Below are 23,724 nucleotides of genomic sequence, written 5' to 3'. Positions count from 1 at the left end.
CATCTATCTTGGATTTCATGGCGCATAGCCATTTTAACGGAGTCAGGGCCCATCATAACTTCTTTGTTTGTAGTTGGTTTATTATTGTTCAAAATCAATCCTTTGTCCACAAATCATTTATTTGATCACAAAGTAAACCATACCTACAAAGTTCAATATGTACTTCGATCTCCATGGCTAAAACACTTTGTAGTCATGGGAGCCATGATCGTCGTGGCCGCTTCCGGAACCATTTCCGATGCTGCGCTACTCTGATCATTATGCTCATGTTCATAAACCTTATCAAGTTCTATTGTCCTCCCACTCAAATACTTTGCTAGAAAATAATTTCTTGGAAATAAGAAACATTGACAAACAGTTTTGTCTTTGTCTCGGTGGAAGAATTCACAATCAAATCTCTGGGATAACCAACAAAGACATTCATCCGATTTTGGTTGTAAACTTATTTACTTATGCTATGCATACCAAAATTTAAGAAATGACTATTAGGGTTCATACCCATGCCATAACTCGTATGGTGTCATTTCAACGGATCATGATGATGCTCTATTTAGTGTAAAAGCGGTAGTCACTAAAGCATAATCCACAAAAATATAATGGCGTCATAATATTTTATTTCATCATTAATCCAACAAGGTTTGGATACATCTCTCGGATACTACATCATCACTATGATACTCCATGAAACGTGAGTTGTAGAACAATTTCATAACTCTCTTAGATGTTCGCTAAAACTCGTAATTCAAATATTTCCACCATGATCCAATCATAGATATTTGACTTCTCTATTACGATGATTTCCACTTCATGCTGAAATTTATTTGAATCCATTCAAATGTTTCAAACTTCTTCCTTATCGAATATATCCACATATATATACTCAATCCATTGTTGGAAGTTTTCATGAAGTAGAAGAATCTCCCGCACACAACTATGCTAAGTGAACCACATACATCATCATGTATGTTTTCACTAAGTTAGCTGCCCGTTCAACTCTTGGCCTATGAACGGTATTTTAGTCATTCTCTTTTAGAAAATATTTGCAAGCGCCAAACGATTCAAAAATCAAATGACTCCAAAAATCCATTTGCATGGAGTTCCTTCATGCGTTCTTCTCTAACATGACCTAAATGGCGGTTCCACAAATAAGTGGAATTCAAATCATTTTCCTTATGGCATTTTAGCGTCAGTGTTATGTATGTGTGTTTCACCATTAAGATTTATAATAACTTATCCATCGTACATGGAGTAATGTCATAATTTGAACAACTCATTGTTTTCATTTGACCAGAGCAAAATAACAATTATTAAGTTCTTTATTATAAATTCTAAGGGCTAGATAGAATGCCAACGACGAACATAATAACACTTTATTTTTGTTCCAGACGTGCATTCCTATCATATTCCTTGTCAGTCACTTAGGCCATTGTATTCTTGTATTCCGTTGTTTTGTATGACACTTCACACCAACCAATATGGTACTAATACCCAAGAATTTCATTGTGTGGCCAAACTAGGAATACAACCATAACATGTATATCATTTATATACACTTGAGCTAGACTTTCTAGTCTTTTCTTTTCTTTCTGCCAAAATATCATTTGTAGTTTCTCTTTTAGCTTTCCTCATTATTCAGAAAACACTTCACCTTCAATAACTTCTAGGTTTGTTGGTCAAATACCAACAACCTTGAGGTTCTTACTTTGAAGTTGATCATCATATGACAAGTGTTCCAGATTTCACTATTAGTAACTTTGTAATATGATGAAAAATTTCACTCATAATTTTATCCATCAATTCATGACGACTTTCTGAGACCATGTCTGTACATGCTAGGCTCGTAAAGTTTAACCTCAGTATTCACATGTGCAAATCTGGCTTGCACCCGTTGTATGCACACGTAGAATCTACAACACCCAATCATCACGTCATGCTTCGAAACGACGAGTCTTAGTAACGGTGCATACTAAGGACGATCACTTCATGGATATGCGAATATCGTTAGTGCCCCAATATTTGGAGGATTGGGACGCCTGGCGTCTTCAACCTTCGTACATTCCCATAAAACTTATGAGTTTATGTAGTCTCACCAAATTATATTCTATCATCTTGCAATAAGGTCTTAGATATCACATATATCTCATACCTTGCTTATTTCTGAAAACAAAATTTTCAGCTCCTTACTTTTCAAACAGATTTGAACTTCAAGTTTCACGGAGACAAGATGACTTTATGTACTAATTGAAACCATAGCTCTTTGAATCAACAATGTGAGGTTTACTAAAAGTTTGCAATAGGACTTAATCATTTCTTGATTCTTTAACAATACGGTACCAGTCCGTAAAGTTTCTTGTCAGACTTAACAGTATTTCTATCTCAATTACAAGACTAGCGCATGGTAGAAAATGGATGCCAATACTACAAAATTAATTCAAAATACCACTCAAACTATGTTTATGATAATTAGTTCATGTTTTAATCTAATTAGTAATGAACTCCCACTTAATACAACATCCCTCATAGTTGTTAAGTGGTACACGATCCACATCCACTACACCAAAATCGATCATCACGTGAGATGATGTAGCTTCAATGGTGAACATCAGCATGTTGATCATATCATCCATATGACTCGTGTTCAACCTTTCGGTTTCCGTTGTCCCGAGGCCATGTCTGTACATGCTAGGCTCGTCAAGCAAACCCAAGTATTCCGCGTGTGCAAACATGGCTTACACCCGTTGTATGTGAACGTAGAGTCTATCACATCCGATCATCACGAGATGCTTCGAAACGACGAACTGTAGCAACGGTGCATACGAGGGGAGAACACTTTATTATCTTGATATTAATGTGAGGGATCATCTTATAATGCTACCGTCGCGATCTAAGCAAAATAAGATGCATAAAGGATTAACATCACATGCAATTCATATGTGATATGATATGGCCCTTTAGTCTTTGCGCCTTTGATCTTCATCTCCAAAGCACGGACATGATCTCCATCATCAACGGGCATGATCTCCATCATCGTCGGCGTAGCATAAAGGTCCATGGCTCCGTCTTCATGGTTGTTCACCGTGTGTAGCAACTATTACAACTACTTTGAAACAATACTACAACATGAAATATAAAGACAACCATAAGGCTCCTGCCGGTTGCCACAATACAATAATGATCATCTCATACATATTCATCATCACATCATGGCCATATCACATCACCAAACCCTGCAAAAACAAGTTAGACGCCTCTAATTTGGTTTGCATATTTTACGTGGTTTAGGGTTTTCGAGTAAGATCCAATCTACCTACGAACATGAACCACAACGGTGATACTAGTGTTGTCAATAGAAAGAGTAAATTGAATCTTCACTATGGTGGGAGAGACAGACACTCGCAAAGCCACTTATGCAATACAAGTTGCATGTCGAACGTGGAGCAAGTCTCATGAGCGCGGTCATGTAAAGTTAGCCCGAGCCGCTTCATCCCACCATGCCGCAAGATGCAAAGTACACGAACTAAAGACAACAAAGCATCAACACCCACAAAAATTGTGTTCTACTCGTGCAACCAATCTATGCATAGACACTGCTCTGATACCACTGATGGGATTCGTAGCATAGAAAACAAAAAAATTTCCTACCGCAAGAACGAATAACAACCAAGATCCAATCTAGAAGATGGTAGCAACGAGAAGATCATGAGACTAACCCTCAAAGATTTCCAAAGCCTACGAGATTAGATCTCGTTGTTGCTGTAGTCGATCACTTGCCGCTTTCAAAAGCGCGTAGAAGATCTTGACGGTGCCACAGTCGGCCAGCACCTCCGTACTCGGTCACACATTCGGTGTTGATGACGACGTCCTTCTCCCCGTTCCAGCGGGCAGCGGATGTAGTAGATCCTCCTCGGAATCCCACCAGCACGATGGCGTGGTGACGGTGGTGGTGGAGATCTCCGGCAGGGCTTCGCCGTAAGCGCTGCGGAAGAAGAAGGAGGAGGTAGTAGCTAGGGTTTGGGAGAGGGGGAGCTAGGGCTGCGACTTGTGGTGCCCTTGGGGTGCCCCTTGGCCTCTTTAAATAGGTGGCCAAGCCCCGTAACCATTTTGGCCACTACCCCCAAAACAAACCCTAGTTTGAGGATAGAACTATGGTATGGATTCTCAAAACCCAGTATCAGCAAGCCTAGTTACTCTCTTCCCCGAACTTATGCAGAGTACGAATTTATCGAGTTCGATCAGTACTATAAAACCTACAAAAATGATGAGGAGGAGCAGCACAATCTGCATAATGAAGACACAAGGGAGGAAGAGACTGATGAGGCAGCTACAGATATCCCTGTTACTCCTCTACCTGTGCTTCAGTCTGTGGGGATTGCTCTGGGGATTACACCAGAGAAGCTTACAAAGGAACAGCTTGAGGCTGAAGCTGTGAAGGGGAATCCAAAGCATGCAGATAATGTGTAGTTTGATGGGAAAAGTGTGTGTGGGGGCTTTGTCTGGTTTTATAGTTTTTGTGAAAGCTTTTGTGGGGCTTGATCTAGTGTGTGGGGTGTGTGATCTATTGCATCCTAGTGAGGAGGTTTATTTTGTGGGAGTCTTAGCTCTTGTGTTTGCTGATCATGGAACTCTACACAACTGGCCTATTTTATTGTCCATGGTGTATATTTTGTGCTACAATGAGGAGCTGGTATTACATGTCAGCTTGGTCTTATCCTGGTTTATTTATCTTTATTATGAGTAAGATCTATATGAAGAAGTGGCGTGTGTTGTGTTGGAATGTGCGTGGACTTAATGCTGATAACAGACAAAGGGAAGTAAGAGCCAAGATTGATGAAAGTGAGTGTGATATCATTTGCCTCCCAGAAACTAAATGTGAAGTGTTCAATTGGAGATTAATTAGGAAATTCTGTCCCAAAAGATTTGACTCTTTTGCTTATGCTCCTTCTGTGGGTGCCTCTGGTGGTATAATTATTCTCTGGAATTCTGCTATATTCCAAGGAGTGTTAACACAGTCAGAGAAGTTTGGGCTGGTAATTAAATTTACTTCTGTCCATAATAATGAGTTCTGGTATCTTGTGTGTGTGTGTGTATGGGCCTTGTCATGGAATTGAGAGGGATAATTTTGTGTCTTGGTTATATAACTTACAAATTGCCCCAGAAGATAATTGGCTTATAGTGGGAGACTTTAATTTCATCAGAGCACAGGATAATAGAAATAAACCTGGTGGGGATGTTAATGATATGTTTTTGTTCAATGAGATTATTGGACACCTTGGTTTGTTGGAGTTGCCTATAAAAGGAAGAGCATACACTTGGTCGAATATGCAGAGAGACCCTTTGCTTGAGCAGCTGGATTGGTTTTTTACTAGTGCTCATTGGATTTCAGATTATCCTAATTCAATTGTTCTTCCTCTTGCTAAAACTGGATCAGATCATGTACCATGTGTGATTAATATTGATACAACTATCCCAAAGGCTAAAATATTCAGGTTTGATAATTACTGGGTGGATCTCCCAGGGTTTAAAGAATGTGTTGATAATTCTTGGTGTCAGAGTTCTCATAAGAAGTATAGTTCTGCAGTGTTGGCAGACAAATTGAAGAAGTTAAGATATGAATTGAGGAAATGGCATACAAGTCTGTCCAAGCTTAAGGAGACAATGAAGAGATGTAATGATGTCATTCTTATTCTAGATACTTTGGAGGAAAAAAGGCCATTATACAATGTGGAGTTTAATTTTAGGCGCATTGTGAAGTTGCATCTTGATGAATTACTGCTAGTGGAATGTAATTATTGGAGGAAGAGGTGTACCATTAGGTGGATTAAGCAAGGGGAGGATAATACTAAATTTTTTCATGCTATGGCAACTGAAAGATACAGAAGAAACTCCATTGCTTTATTGCATGATGCTGAAGGAAATGAAGTGAATGATCATCAGTTGATGGCTAGCATGCTTCTCAAAGAATATAAAGGAAGATTGGGACAGTCTGAGCCAATTAATATGCAGTTTGATTTGAGTGTACTGCTACATAAGGTAGATGGATTGGATTCATTGACAAGACCTTTTGAGGAAAAGGAAATGGATGATGTCATTAAGTATATGCCAGCTGATAGAGCTCCTGGCCCTGATGGATTCAATGGTTTGTTTTTGAAGAAATGTTGGTCCATAATTAAAGCAGATTTTTACAAATTAGCAGCTGATTTTCATAGTGAAACTGTTCAGTTGAAGAACATAAATGGATCTTTCATTACTCTGGTGCCAAAGAAGCAAGTGCCTCTGCATGTGAATGATTTTAGGCCTATTTCATTGACAAATGTTTGTGTCAAGTTCCTTACCAAGCTAGCTGCCAATAGATTGCAGGATGTAATCTTGTCTTGCATCCATAAGAATCAATATGGGTTTCTCAGAGGTAGATCCATTCAAGATTGTCTGGCTTGGGCTTTTGAATATCTTTATTTGTGCCATGCCTCTAGGAAACCAATTATTATACTCAAGCTGGATTTTGCTAAGGCATTTGATACTATTGAGCATGAGGCTATCTTGCAAGTGATGCATCATAAGGGGTTTAACAGTAAATGGTTGAATTTGGCAAAGGAAATTCTTTCTACTGGCACTTCAGCTATCTTGTTGAACGGAATTCCTGGTAAACAGTTTGAGTGCAAAAGGGGGGTTAGGCAGGGTGATCCTATCTCTCCTCTTTTTTACTTGTTTGGTTCTGATTTGTTGCAATCCGCTGTCAATGATCTAGTAGTCCAGGGGTTGTTGTCTACACCTATCAACACAAATGAGGAGGATTTTCCTATAGTGCAGTATGCTGATGATACATTGTTGATCTTGCCAGCTGATAAGCAGCAATTGTTGGCCTTAAAGGAAACTCTGAATAAGTTCACCTTGTCCACAGGTTTAAAAATAAACTATGATAAGTCTCAGATGGTGCCAATTAATGTTCCTCCTGAACTTCTTGTTGATCTGGCTGATGTGTTTGGATGTCAAGTGGGAACTATGCCATTCACCTATTTGGGACTTCCTCTGGGAACAACTAAGCCTACTATTACAGAGTTGTCATCTTTAGTGTGCAGATTGGAGAGAAAACTTACTGCTAGTTCTAGCTTTCTTTCACAAGGAGCAAGGCTGCAATTGATTAATTCTGCTCTGGCTTCAATGCCTTTTCATTTTTTATGTACTCTGAATTACCTCCTGGACTCACTAAGCAATTGGATAGGATCTTGAGGCAATGTTTATGGAGGGATCAAGAGGGACACCCTAAGCAGTCCTTGGCAGCATGGGAAAGGATTTGTAAGCCTAAACTTAAGGGGGGACTTGGTATTGTCAATTTTCAGAAACAAAATGCTGCTTTGTTGCTAAAATTTCTGGATAAGTTTTACAATAAAAGGGACACTCCCTGGGTTCAGTTGGTTTGGTTTGCTCATTATCAGGGCAAAGTCCCACATGAAGAGAAGGTATGTGGTTCTTTTTGGTGGAAGGATGTCATGAAACAAGTGGATAATTTTAGAGGTATATCAGTTATTTCCATGGGAACTGGGGATGCTTTTATGTTCTGGCAGGATAACTGGAAGATGGATGGGCTGGCTAGGCCATTTATGTTCAGATTTCCAAGATTGTTCTCATATGTGCTTAATGATAAAATGTCTGCACAGGAGGTGTATGGTGTAGAGGATCTGTCAAAACTGTTTTATAGACCTTTTTCTACACAAGCATTCCAAGAGCTTCAGACTTTGCAGAGGTTACTGGATCAAAATAAGTTGTCGGGGACAAAGGATGAATGGCATTATTGTTGGGGTGAGAGATACTCTGCTAAACAGTTCTATGATCATATCCATGCACACATTATGGTTCCTAAGGTTTATACATGGCTTTGGAAGTCCTCCTGTGTGATGAAGACTAAGGTGTTTGCCTGGTTATTGCTGGTTGATAGGTTGAATACTAGAGACCTGCTCAGGAGGAGGCATTGGAATGTCTCTGAGGATACTACTTGTGTGCTTTGTCCAGCTAGGGTGTATGAAGATAGGATTCATTTGTTCTTTCACTGTAATTTCAGTGTTAGAATATGGAATTATTTGCAGATTGATTGGCAGCAGCATGATGACTTACAGGTGGTGTTGAGTGAGGCCAAAAGAAGCTTTCGGCAGCCTTTTTTCATGGAGGTTATTATTACTGCCTGCTGGAATATTTGGCTCATCCGAAATGGGAGAATTTTTAGGCAGGAGAATGTTTCTTTTGCTAGATGGAAGGCCAAATTTGTACAGGATATGTTTTGGCTGCAGTACAGAATTAAGGCCAAGCATAAGGATAGTCTTATTAGTTGGCTCAAGTCCCTACCTTAGAGACTGTATTAGTTTAGCCTTTTTTAGTTTTAGGTTTTCTTTTTGTACATTATCCTTTTTATATAAAATTTAATAAAATTTGCTGTGGGGCTTTTTGCCTCACAGTCTTGCTTCAAAAAAAAAACCTGCCCCCAAGTTTGACTGAGTTCCGATAGGTTTCCGGTTCCGAAAACCTAGTCCTACTCGGACTCTTTTGCCAATTCCGAAATTGCATTAAGGAAAGACTCCTTTTCCCTTAAGGCAACGTGGTTGCACCTATTATGGAACCCTCCGGATCCGGGTAGAAAAAGAGGCTTCCGTCCAGCCCCATTAATCGCGAAAATATAGGAACCGCGACTAATGGAGTCTTTAGTCGCGGTTCGGGAGGCGAACCGTGACCAAAGGCCTGGGCCCAGGGCGCTCGGTGGCTACCTGGTGGACGGGAGGAGCTTTAGTCGCGGTTGGCCTGGCCAACCGCGACTAAAGGTGCCCGAAGGCCTTTAGTCGCGGTTGGCCAGGCTAACCGCGACTAAAGCCCCACCCCTATATATACCGTTCAGCCCACTGCACTTAGCCATTTGGTGCCACTTGTCTTCACAAACTTCACAAGGGGGTGTTAGGTTTTCTTTTGGCTCCTCTTATGCACACAAAGTGTTTGATGAAATGCCCCAAGAGCATGAAACAAACATGATATGAAGTGTCGGAGCCACACTTGAGCTTCCTCATTTATTTTTTCCTCCCCGATCGCGGTTAGCAACTTGAACCTTTCATATGTGTCATTGATAAAATATGCATGTGTGTAGTTCATTGTTTAATTTCTATTGTTTCTAGCTAGTTAATTAGTTTAACAAATGCATGATGGTTAATTATATATTTTATATTATAATAATGCAGATGAATCGGCAATGGATGTACGGTAACCGACTCTCCGGCGAGTTCACTACGGGTTTGAAAGATTTCCTCGTAGTGGCTAATGCGAACAAGCAGAAGGGTTTTGTTATCTGTCCATGTGTTGACTGTAAGAATCAGAAGGGTTACTCTTCCGGACTTCCTTAGACATCCCGGGTCGTCCCGGACACTTCCGGAACCTTCCATAATATTCCGGACTATTCCGGTCCTTCCAAAACCTTCTAGAAGCTCCGGTCAAAACACCGGACTTTTTCCGAACCCCGGAAAATGACTTCCCATATATGAATCTTATTCTCCGGACCATTCCGAACCTCCTCGTGATGTCTCGGATCCCATCCGAGACTCCGAACAACATTCGAGCCCCATTCCATATTCCATATCTACTTAAAACGACATCAAACCTTAAGTGTGTCACCCTACGGTTCGAGAACTATGCGGACATGATCGAGACTCCTCTCCGATCAATAACTAATAGCGGGACCTGGAGATCCATAATAGCTCCCACATATTCAACGATGACTTCGTGATCGATTGAACCATTCACATACGATACCGATTCCCTTTGTCACGCGATATTTTACTTGTCCGAGGTTTGATCATCGGTATCTCTATACCTCGTTCAACCTCGTCTCCTGACAAGTACTCTTTACTCGTACCGTGATATGTCATCTCTTATGAACCATTCATATGCTTGCAAGCTAATTAGACGACATTCCACCGAGAGGGCCCAGAGTATATCTATCTGTCATCAGGATGGACAAATCCCACTGTTGATCCATATGCCTCAACTCATACTTTCTGAATACCTAATCCCACCTACATAACCACCCATTTACGCTGTGGCGTTTGATGTAATCAAAGTACCCTTCCGACATAAGTGATTTATATGATCTCATGGTCGAAGGACTAGGTAACTATGTATCGAAAGCTTATAGCAAATGAACTTAATGACGTGATCTCATGCTACGCTTAATTGGGTGTGTCCATTACATCATTCACATAATGACATAACCTTGTTATTAATAACATCCAATGTTCATGATCATGAAACTATGATCATCTATTAATCAACAAGCTAGTTATAGAAGAGGCTTACTAGGGACTCCTTGTTGTTTACATAACACACATGTATCAATGTTTCGGTTAATACAATTATAGCATGGTATGCAAACATTATCATAAACACAAAGATATATTATAATAACCATTTTATTATTGCCTCTTGGGCATATCTCCAACAAACTTGGGTGTCATTCTTGTTCTCTACTTGCACCACCAAGCACTTGAAACTCGTGGCCCCATATGCGGAGGTGGAGTAATAACCGTCTTGGCAAGAAGGCTTAATCTCGATGTCAGTACTTTATGAGCATTGGAAGGCCCTCGCCGCCTTGGTTCTACTACTCTGAATGCATGTGGTACGATTAGAAAAGTAGATGGTAGATTTTACTTCAATATACCGGGAGCTGATCATCCCATCGCTGCCCATCTGCCTAATGTTCTATTCTCTCTTGAGGAAAGGCGTTTGCATTATGATGCGCAGATTCAGGCAGATCTACCCCCACAACAAGATGAACCGGAAGAAGGAGAAGAGGTTGAACAAGAACCTCAATGGCCGGAACAGGAGCAGTAGCCACTCCATGACTTCACCACCTACCAGGACATGCACGTGCTCGAAGGAAGTATTGAGAACCTGAGCAACATCGCCATCGACCTTCGAGACAATGCCACCGAACTCAATTCACAGTTCTCTCGTTGGAGCAGCCAATGGAACTATGGGAATTATCCTCCACCACAATAAGCTCACCAAGAGGGCTTGCAAAACCCTAAGCTTGGGGATGTGTTACTCAAGCATTTTTATTTGTGTTTAATAAATTTGTACTCCAACTCTATGAGAGAGCTTGGAAACACTTGTGTTGGTTTATTCCAACACTTTTCTTTTTGTTTTAGTTTGTTTTTCTTTTCTTTTCATTTTTTTGTTTTAGCTTCTTACTTTGTCGTCATTCTTGTTTCTTCTTCCCTCTCTATCCCAAAAATACAAAAAAGATTTTTGCTTTTATCCTTGTTCTTGAAAGAGCTGAATCTTCTAATGCCTCTTTGCTTGATAATATTTATGAGAGAGATCTACTAAAAGTTTTGAAGAAACACATCATAAGGAAGAGATATCTGAAGCCATCTACAAGAGGTATGTCTTATGTATCCCACTTTTGAAGTTAATTAGAATTGTTTGTGCTATTCAGTAGACTTGTTAAGATATTATACCCGTGAGAGTAATTTGAAACAATTGGGGTAGAGATTTATTTGTATGTTTAGATATATGTTAAAGTTCTTACTCTAGTTCATCTAGTTAACCGAGTATTGCCTTGGAAATAATATTGCCAAACAAGTACAACAATAAGAAGTCTTAAATTTATGACTTGTATGATGAACAATTGTCTTAAGGGTTTAACTTTGAAGATACTTAACTCCATAGATGTTGTGATAGACTTGATAGCGCTCTTGATAGGAGTTGTTTGATGGAATTGAAGTCTAGTGGTAGCTGAGTTTATGCCAAGATGCAAGGTTGTATATAAATATGAGATATTGCTTTACGCGTGTCAACATATGCTTTAGTGTTTGATATGGCTTTATGTGTATCAACACGACCGTTGCGCACACCCTTGGGATACTATCACCACTGGCCCCATGGTTGTCACAATACTATAAAGTCATAATGGAAAGAAGTGGTGGACTCATAAGGCTACCACTTGTAAGTGACTTTGCTTTCTCGTTGTTTTGGTTTAAACGCCAAGTTCCTTATGGTTCTTTGTTTCTTGCTCGAGGACGATCTAGTTTAAGCTTTGGGAAGTTGATGGCCATAAAATACGTCATATTTTCTCGTGTTTAAACCCCTAGCTATAAGTCAATAAATTAACTAAGTTTGCCTCTCAACTTGCCACTAATGCCTAATCAATGTAAATATGTGCAATCTCTTCTATTTTTGGATGTTGTGCAGGATATCACGTCATAATGGCAAATGGACCTGCAATCACTGAAGAAAATTGCGTTAGGAGCATGGCAAAGTTTACTACACCCGGAAAGGCGGTTCTGGGGGCTTTAATGGTCACAGGTACAGGCAAGCCCCGCCCGTACCGTCCGCTCGTACCGTGTGCCGTTGCGTTCCCGAGGTCAAACTCTATAAAAGTCATGAAGGGGTGATACGTCTCCGACGTATCGATAATTTCTTATGTTCCATGCCACATTATTGATGATATCTACATGTTTTATGCATACTTTATGTCGTATTTATGCATTTTCCGGCACTAACCTATTAACAAGATGCCGAAGAGCCGATTCTTTGTTTTTCTGTTTTTGGTTTCAGAAATCCTACAAAGGAAATATTCTCGGAATTGGACGAAATCAACGCCCAGGGGCCTATTTTTACACGAAGCTTCCAGAAGACCGGAGGGGAGACGAAGTGGGGCCACGGGGCGCCGCCACACTAGGGCGGCGCGGCCTAGAGGGGGCCGCGTGGCCCTAGCGTGTGGGGCCCCCGTGACGCCCTTTGACCTGCCCTTCCGCCTACTTAAAGCCTCCGTCGTGAAACCCCCAGTACCGAGAGCCACGATACGGAAAACCTTACTGAGACGCCGCCGCCGCCAATCCCATCTCGGGGGATTCAGGAGATCGCCTCCGGCACCCTGCCGGAGAGGGGAATCATCTCCCGGAGGACTCTTCACCGCCATGGTCGCCTCCGGAGTGATGAGTGAGTAGTTCACCCCTGGACTATGGGTCCATAGCAGTAGCTAGATGGTCGTCTTCTCCTTATGTGCTTCATTGTTGGATCTTGTGAGCTGCCTAACATGATCAAGATCATCTATCTGTAATGCTATATGTTGTGTTTGTCGGGATCCGATGGATAGAGAATACTATGTTATGTTAATTATCAATCTATTACCTATGTGTTGTTTATGATCTTGCATGCTCTCCGTTATTAGTAGAGGCTCTAGCCAAGTTTTTACTCTTAACTCCAAGAGGGAGTATTTATGCTCGATAGTGGGTTCATGCCTCCATTAAATGCAGGACGTGTGAGAAAGTTCTAAGGTTGTGGATGTCTTTGTTGCCACTAGGGATAAAACATTGATGCTATGTCCGAGGATGTAGTTATTGATTACATTACACACCATACTTAATGCAATTGTCTGTTGTTTGCAACTTAATACTGGAAGGGGTTCGGATGATAACCTGAAGGTGGACTTTTTAGGCATAGATGCATGCTGGATAGCGGTCTATGTACTTTGTCGTAATGCCCAATTAAATCTCACTATACTTATCATATCATGTATGTGCATTGTCATGCCCTCTCTATTTGTCAATTGCCCGACTGTAATTTGTTCACCCAACATGCTATTTATCTTATGGGAGAGACACCTCTAGTGAACTGTGGACCCCGGTCCTATTCTTTACATCGAATACAATCTACTGCAATATTTGTTCTTTACTATTTTCTGCAAACAATCATCATCCACACTATACATCTAATCCTTTGTTACAGCAAGCCGGTGAGATTGACAACCTCACTGTTTCGTTGGGGCAAAGTACTTTGGTTGTGTTGTGCAGGTTCCACGTTGGCGCCGGAATCCCTGGTGTTGCGCCGCACTATACTTCGCCGCCATCAACCTTCAACGTGCTTCTTGACTCCTACTGGTTCGATAAATCTTGGTTTCTTACTGAGGGAAACTTGCTGCTGTATGCATCACACCTTCCACTTGGGGCTCCCAACGAGCGTGTGCTTTACGCGTCATCAAGCTAAATTTCTGGCGCCGTTGCCGGGGAGATCAAGACACGCTGCAAGGTGAGTCTCCACAATCCAATCTCTTTACTTTGTTTTTGTCTTGCTTTATTTTATTTACTACTTTGTTTGCTGCACTTAAACAAAACACAAAAAAAATAGTTGCTAGCTTTACTTTATTTACTGTCTTGTTCTCCATATCAAAAACACAAAAAAATTAGTTACTTGCATTTACTTTATCTAGTTTGCTTTATTTACTACTGTTAAAATGAATACCCCTGAAAACACTAAGTTGTGTGACTTCACAACCACAAATAATAATGATTTCTTATGCACACCCATTGCTCCACCTGCTACTACAGCAGAATTCTTTGAAATTAAACCTGCTTTACCGAATCTTGTTATGAGAGAGCAATTTTCTGGTGTTAGTTCTGATGATGTTGCTGCCCATCTCAATAACTTTGTTGAACTATGTGAAATGCAAAAGTATAAGGATGTAGATGGTGACATTATAAAATTAAAATTGTTTCCTTTCTCATTAAGAGGAAGAGCTAAAGATTGGTTGCTATCTCTGCCTAGAAATAGTATTGATTCATGGACTAAATGTAAGGATGCTTTTATTGGTAGATATTATCCTCCCGCTAAAATTATATCTTTGAGGAGTAGCATAATGAATTTTAAACAATTAGATAATGAACATGTTGCTCAAGCATGGGAGAGAATGAAATCTTTGGTAAAAATTGCCCAACCCATGGACTGACTACTTGGGTGATCATCAAAACCTTTTATGCAGGACTGAACTTTTCTTTGCGGAACCTATTGGATTCAGCTGCTGGACGTACCTTTATGTCCATCACTCTTGGTGAAGCAACAAAGCTTCTTGATAATATGATGATTAATTACTCTGAATGGCACACGGAAAGAGCTCCACAAGGTAAGAAGGTAAATTCTGTCGAAGAAACCTCTTCCTTGAGTGATAAGATTGATGCTATTATGTCTATGCTTGTGAATGATAGGACTCATGTTGATCCTAATAATGTTCCGTTAGCTTCATTGGTTGCTCAAGAAGAACATGTTGATGTAAACTTCATTAAAAATAATAATTTCAACAACAATGCTTATCGGAACAATTCTAGTAACAACTATAGGCCATATCCTGCTAGTGGTAATGATCATGGTAATTCTTATGGTAGATATGAGGAAAAGATGCTAGAAATTGAAAGATCCACTAAGAGCTTTATGCAATCACAATATGAGCAAAATCAATTGTTTACTAAAACTATGAATGAACAATCTACCTTGTTGAAAAATATAGGAAATCAACTTGAAAACTTGAATATGGGGATTTCGGATTTGCAAACTAAGATTTCAAATGCTGAAAACCGAATCTCATACCTGTCTGCGTCACAATCTTCCTTAATTAATAAAATGGCTGCTAAACCTGAGGATATTGAAAATAAGATTGTTACTACAGCAAATGCCATCCAAGTTAGAATTAATGAGAATATAAGATTAATGGCTGAATTGCATGCTAGGTGGGAAAGAGAAGAAAATGAAAAACTTGCTAAAGAGAATAATGTAGCTAAAGTTTGGACTATTACCACCACTAGTAATGTTAATGCTCCACATGTTGCTGCACCTCCTACTAATAATGATAAAAGGATTGGTGTTGGCAATGTTTCTACTTCTAATGCAAAGCACAAAAGCTATGGAAACTGCTAAAAGCTATTTGAAACTGCCTGTGATAAAACTGCTGAAATTTTTTCCAACATTGGGGATGATGATCCCATTGCTGTAGATCATAATGGTTTAGACTTTGATGATTGCCACATCTCTGAAGTTATAAATTTCTTACAAAAACTTGCTAGAAGTCCTAATACTAGTGCTATAAATTTGGCCTTTACAAAACATATTACAAATGCTCTCATAAAAGCTAGAGAGGATAAACTAAAACTTGAAACTTCTATTCCTAGGAAGTTAGAAGATGGTTGGGAGCCCATCATTAATATGAAGGTCAATGACTTTGATTGTAACGCTTTATGTGATCTTGGTGCAAGTATTTCTGTTATGCCTAAGAAAATTTATGATATGCTTGACTTGCCACCATTGAAAAATTGTTATTTGGATGTTAATCTCACTGATAATGCTAAAAAGAAACCTTTGGGGAGAGTTGATAATGTTCACATTACCGTTAACAATAACCTTGTCCCCGTTGATTTTGTTGTCTTGGATATTGAATGCAATGCATCTTGTCCCATTATATTGGGAAGACCTTTTCTTCGAACTGTTGGAGCTATCATTGATATGAAGGAAGGTAATATTAAATATCAATTTCCTCTCAAAAAAGGTATGGAACACTTCCCTAGATAGAGAATGAAGTTACCTTATGATTCTATTATTAGAACAAGTTATGATGTTGACGCTTCATCTCTTGATAACACTTGATTCACACTTTATTCGCCTAGCTGAAAGGCGTTAAAGAAAAGCGCTTATGGGAGACAACCCATGTTTTTACTACAGTACTTTTATTTTATATTTGAGTCTTGGAAGTTGTTTACTACTGTAGCAACCTCTCCTTATCTTAGTTTTGTGCATTTTTGTGCCAAGTAAAGTCGTTGATAGTAAGGTTCATACTAGATTTGGATTACTGCGCAGAAACAGATTTCTTTCCTGTCACGAATCTGGGCCTAATTCTCTGTAGGTAACTCAGAAAATTATGCCAATTTACGTGAGTGATCCTCAGATATGTACGCAACTTTCATTAAATTTGGGCATTTTCATTTGAGCAAGTCTGGTGCCACTTTAAAATTCGTCTTTACGAACTGTTCTGTTTTGACAGATTCTGCCTTTTATTTCGCATTGCCTCTTTTGCTATGTTGGATGAATTTCTTTGATCCATTAATGTCCAGTAGCTTTGTGCAATGTCCAGAAGTGTTAAGAATGATTATGTCACCTCTGAACATGTAAATTTTTATTGTGCACTAACCCTCTAATGAGTTGTTTCGAGTTTGGTGTGGAGGAAGTTTTCAAGGATCAAGAGAGGGAAATGATGCAATATGATCAAGAAGAGTGAAAGCTCTAAGCTTGGGGATGCCCCGGTGGTTCACCCCTGCATATTTTAAGAAGACTCAAGCGTCTAAGCTTGGGGATGCCCAAGGCATCCCCTTCTTCATCGACAACATTATCAGGTTCCTTCCCTGAAACTATATTTTTATTCCATCACATCTTATGTGCTTTGCTTGGAGCGTCGGTTTGTTTTTGTTTTTGTTTTTGTTTGAATAAAATGGATCCTAGCATTCATTGTGTGGGAGAGAGACACGCTCCGCTGTTGCATATGGACAAATATGTCCTTAGGCTTTACTCATAGTATTCATGGCGAAGGATGAATCTTCTTCGTTAAATTGTTATATGGTTGGAATCGGGAAATGCTACATGTAGTAATTCTAAAATGTCTTGAATAATTTGATACTTGGCAATTTTTGTGCTCATGTTTAAGCTCTTGCATCATATACTTTGCACCCATTAACGAAGAAATACATAGAGCTTGCTAAAATTTGGTTTGCATAATTGGTCTCTCTAAGGTCTAGATAATTTCTAGTATTGAGTTTGAATAACAAGGAATACGGTGTAGAGTCTTATAATGTTTACAATATGTCTTTTATGTGAGTTTTGCTGCACCGGTTCATCCTTGTGTTTGTTTCAAATAACCTTGCTAGCCTAAACCTTGTATCGAGAGGGAATACTTCTCATGCATCCAAAATCCTTGAGCCAACCACTATGCCATTTGTGTCCACCATACCTACCTACTACATGGTATTTCTCCGCCATTCCAAAGTAAATTGCTTGAGTGCTACCTTTAAATTTCCATCATTCGCCTTTGCAATATATAGCTCATGGGACAAAATAGCCTTAAAAACTATTGTGGTATTGAATATGTACTTATGCACTTTATCTCTTATTAAGTTGCTTGTTGTGCGATAACCATGCTCCTGGGGACGCCATCAACTCTTTGTTGAATATCATGTGAGTTGCTATGCATGTTCGTCTTGTCTGAAGTAAGGGCGGTTTTCACAATCAAATGGTTTGAGTATGCATACTGTTAGAGAAGAACATTGGGCCGCTAACTAAAGCCATGAATCATGGTGGAAGTTTCAGTTTGGACATAAAACCTCAATCTCTTATGAGAATATTAACTGTTGAATGCTTAAGCATTAAAAGAGGAGTCCATTATCTGTTGTCTATGTTGTCCTGGTATGGGTGTCTAAGTTGAAGAATGATCAAAAGCGAGAAATCCAATGCGAACTTTCTCCTTAGACCCTTGTACAGGCGGCATAGAGGTACCCCTTTGTGACACTTGGTTGAAACATATGTCATGCAATGATAATCCGTGTTAATCCGAGCTAATTAGGACAAAGTGCGGGCACTACTAGTATACTATGCATGAGGCTTGCAACTTGTAAGATATAATTTACATGATACATATGCTTTATTACTACCGTTGACAAAATTGTTTCATGTTTTCAAAATAAAAGCTCTAGCACAAATATAGCAATCGATGCTTTCCTCTTTGAAGGACCTTTCTTTTACTTTTATGTTGAGTCAGTTCACCTATTTCTCTCCACCTCAAGAAGCAAACACTTGTGTGAACTGTGCATTGATTCCTACATACTTGCATATTGCACTTGTTATATTACTTTACATTGACAATTATCCATGAGATATACATGTTACAAGTTGAAAGCAACCGCTGAAACTTAATCTTCCTTTGTGTTGCTTCAATACCTTTACTTTGATTTATTGCTTTATGAGTTAAGTCTTATGCAAGACTTATTGATGCTTGTCTTGAAGTACTATTCATGAAAAGTCTTTGCTTTATGATTCATTTGTTTACTCATGTTATTACCATTGTTTTGATCGCTGCATTCATTACATATGCTTACAATAGTATGATCAAGGTTATGATGGCATGTCACTCCAGAAATTATCTTTGTTATCGTTTACCTGCTCGGGACGACGAGAACTAAGCTTGGGGATGCTGATACGTCTCCGACGTATCGATAATTTCTTATGTTCCATGCCACATTATTGATGATATCTACATGTTTTATGCATACTTTATGTCGTATTTATGCATTTTCCGGCACTAACCTATTAACGAGATGCCGAAGAGCCGATTCTTTGTTTCTGCTGTTTTTGGTTTCAGAAATCCTACAAAGGAAATATTCTCGGAATTGGACGAAATCAACGCCCAGGGGCCTATTTTTACACGAAGCTTCCAGAAGAACGGAGGGGAGACGAAGTGGGGCCACGGGGCGCCGCCACACTAGGGCGGCGCGGCCTAGAGGGGGCCCGCGCGGCCCTAGCGTGTGGGGCCCCCGTGACGCCCTTTGACCTGCCCTTCCGCCTACTTAAAGCCTCCATCGCGAAACCCCCAGTACCGAGAGCCACGATACGGAAAACCTTACTGAGACGCCGCCGCCGCCAATCCCATCTCGGGGGATTCAGGAGATCGCCTCCGGCACCCTGCCAGAGAGGGGAATCATCTCCCGGAGGACTCTTCACCGCCATGGTCGCCTCCGGAGTGATGAGTGAGTAGTTCACCCCTGGACTATGGGTCCATAGCAGTAGCTAGATGGTCGTCTTCTCCTTATGTGCTTCATTGTTGGATCTTGTGAGCTGCCTAACATGATCAAGATCATCTATCTGTAATGATATATGTTGTGTTTGTCGGGATCCGATGGATAGAGAATACTATGTTATGTTAATTATCAATCTATTACCTATGTGTTGTTTATGATCTTGCATGCTCTCCGTTATTAGTAGAGGCTCTGGCAAAGTTTTTACTCTTAACTCCAAGAGGGAGTATTTATGCTCGATAGTGGGTTCATGCCTCCATTAAATCTGGGACGATGTGAGAAAGTTCTAAGGTTGTGGATGTCTTGTTGCCACTAGGGATAAAACATTGATGCTATGTAAGAGGATCTAGTTATTTATTACATTATGCACCATACTTAATGCAATTGTCTGTTGTTTGCAACTTAATACTGGAAGGGGTTCGGATGATAACCTGAAGGTGGACTTTTTAGGCATAGATGCATGCTGGATAGCGGTCTATGTACTTTGTCGTAATGCCCAATTAAATCTCACTATACTTATCATATCATGTATGTGCATTGTCATGCCCTCTCTATTTGTCAATTGCCCGACTGTAATTTGTTCACCCAACATGCTATTTATCTTATGGGAGAGACACCTCTAGTGAACTGTGGACCCCGGTCCTATTCTTTACATCGAATACAATCTACTACAATATTTGTTCTTTACTATTTTCTGCAAACAATCATCATCCACACTATACATCTAATCCTTTGTTACAGCAAGCCGGTGAGATTGACAACCTCACTGTTTCGTTGGGGCAAAGTACTTTGGTTGTGTTGTGCAGGTTCCACGTTGGCGCCGGAATCCCTGGTGTTGCGTCGCACTATACTTCGCCGCCATCAACCTTCAACGTGCTTCTTGACTCCTACTGGTTCGATAAACCTTGGTTTCTTACTGAGGGAAACTTGCTGTTGTACGCATCACACCTTCCACTTGGGGTTCCCAACGAGCGTGTGCTTTACGCGTCATCAAGGGGCCGATGCCAAACAGAGAGCCATTCGTCGCCAAACAAAGTCGCCATCCACCAGATCCATCTACAACACACCGAAGGAGATATATTCCCCCAGTTCATCCATTCCATCCTCCATCTCCTTCATAGCTATAGCCATCATCATTGTAATAGAGATCTCCATGAGATTGGTGACCATGGTAAGAATATTGTGATTTCAATCTATATATTTTGCACAATGATTTCTATGTTTGTTCATGATCTTGATATTATGTGTGAGTAGTCCTCATGGGCTGCGGGTTGGGGTGAATCCTTGCAGCAACTATGTGCATCTAACCTTATGTTTATGTGTAAGGATTTAATATGAGTTTTGTGATCTTGTATCCTTGTCTCTTTGTCTCATCTTTGATGATATGCAGGTACCCATGTCATTAGAGAGGAACAAGGGAAGAGGTGGGATGAGTGGAGAACGGCGTGTACGTGCGAAACCTCAGTGAAAAAAAGGAGAAAGTACAGGTACATGTTTAGTGATTCATTCGGGATCATAGCATAATCATCTAGCTTAAGGCTTTGGTCTATATTTATTTAATAACTATTATTTCTTGCGGCTGTGAGGACAATGGTTGGACCATTAGGCTCTTGTCACCTCTGGCTTTAGGGGCAAGGGTATTTACGGATGTGCTACCCACAAATCTCTTATCTATATTTTATTTGTTACACATGTAAGTTTTATTTATATATGTATGCATAGCTGCAGGTGGAACCTTAACCCTGGTATATTTCCATCATCGAACACAGCCCTCTCAAAAGTAAACTAGATATGTCTGGTAAACCAAAGATAAAATACACTAGCAAAGTCTTTTAGACGTTCCCTTCATTATACCATTTAGCAGTGTTTCCCAAGGTTTGATTAAACCAAGCTCTTCTAGGGAAAAAACTTACAATACTACAATCCATAATCCGGGTCGGAGGTATCATGTCATATCAACCAAATTTCCATTTTAAGAAAAAAATGATGTCTCATGAGAGGAATAAGATCTACCCTAAGCATTTGAAGCCAAAGGTTAACAAAAAATACTAATAACTTTGGAATATCCCTGATGCATGTAAAATGCATACATGAACTTTGCACTTTATTGCAACATATTACCACATATTTGCATCTTATATAATCTTATTCCCATGTTTTATGGTGTTTTAGGATGTTTTCTCAACAATCCCCTCTCCTCCGATTCTAATTCTGTTTGGCAGAAAAAATATCTTTTTAGTGTTTTTGACTTTACAAGAGCTACGAGACTCGAAAAAGGACAAGGTCATGGACCACGCTTCGGAATTTTTGAGACGAACAATATGGGCTGAAGCAGGACACCGGGAGATCAACAGGCCTGGAAATAATCCTGGTGGCACGCCCTCCCCATCCGGGCACGCCACCAGTACTCGTTTCCATCTCGAGCGTACATTTTGCTTCAATCCAACGCCAGCCGACTTGTTTTGACATAAAAACCACTATATATACGACACCTAGGGGTTTCGTTGAGGCTACGGTGGTGGAGATCAAAAACACATAAACAAAGAGTCGATCAGCAGGCCGCCGACGGCGGAGATCGGAGGGGGGAAATGCTGTCAAAATCGCCTCCGGTGGACTACATCCCCTCCGGTGGGGGCATCTTCATAATGTTCATCACCATCTACAGCAGCACCATCTTCATCTACCCCTTGTAATCTCTCGGCAAACATGGTGTGTAAGGCAATATATTGTTTTCCCACGATCTATTGTATCCCTAGGTTGACGTTTGAGTGTTGCCTTGTTCATGTCAATTGTGAGATAGTTTGTGATGGTTGCATATAAGTATTTGTTATCTTCTATGATGATCCTTCGTACTGATATATGAGTGCACACATGTGTTGGGGGATGCATAAGATTGTCACCGTTGCATGTTGATAGGATGAGGTACAACTGGAGCCTGACAGGAACCATGTCCGAATTCTTAGATGCATGTTGCATTAATCATGATTAATCAAACGGGGGTATAACTATGGGGATATTTAAACTTACATCGGTGGTTGGACTTTATGTCTTAATAATTCATATGTTTTCTCATACCTGTGGCCATTGGATCAATAACTAGGGGTGTATTTGCTCATATCATGGCTACACCTATCTATGGCTCCTCTCTAGAAGAAACAACAAAAAAGACTATCTTGTGCTTCACTCATTATGACAACCACACAAATGAAGTAGAAATTTGCTAGAACAATTACTCCCTCGATTTACTCCACTTTACTTCACTTCATCTAATATTATTTTATTGCACTTTACTTTTTTGCACTAGTTTTAATTCTTGTATTTTAATTTCAGCACTTGTAGTTGCATAGTGAAAACCTCTTCACACACACCCACCATATCTCCTACCTTTGCATAGAAGGCCATATAAGTGATAGGGCTTTAGATAATAGATAGTTTACCTTCAGCTCCACGTGGGTTCGACACTCAAATACTTATCAAATTATACTACGGTGATCCCCTTCACTTGGGGGTTATCAAGATATTTTTCTGGCGCCGTTGTCGGGGAGCCTATCCCTAACCTTCTATTCTTGCTTGCATTGGTAGTTTAATTTTAGTACGTTTGTTTTAGAAAATGGAAAATACCAAAAATACTCATGTTATGAGCATTAGTATGAATATCAATGGCATCTTGTTTATGTACTTGAATGCTATTGAGATTGCTAAGAATCATAGAGAATCAAGAGAAGGTATGAGATTAGAATGTGGCTTGGAAATTCTAAATTCTATTTCTATTGAATTGCTTGACTACTATGATTTTAAAAATTGTTGCTCTAAACAAAATTTTAGATACTTTAAATTTCAATGTAGATCCTATAAAGAATATTTTCTTGCATCTTCTCACAGTTGCGATTTTTCTCATTTAGGGATGGAACAAGTTAAGAAATGTGTTACTTATATGGCAGCATGTGAATTATACACGTATATTTGTGAACATGAAACTTGCCCTATATCTTCTAATTCTAAAAGAGCGCTCGTTGGTGTCCTTAATTATTGTATAACCAACTACCATGAAAGTATATCTATGTTGTTGACTTTAAAAAGAGGGGCATGG

This window comes from Lolium perenne, chromosome 4 (assembly GCF_019359855.2).
Source record: "Lolium perenne isolate Kyuss_39 chromosome 4, Kyuss_2.0, whole genome shotgun sequence".
Lineage (NCBI taxonomy): Eukaryota > Viridiplantae > Streptophyta > Magnoliopsida > Poales > Poaceae > Lolium > Lolium perenne.
Note: the sequence above shows the minus strand (reverse complement) of the source record.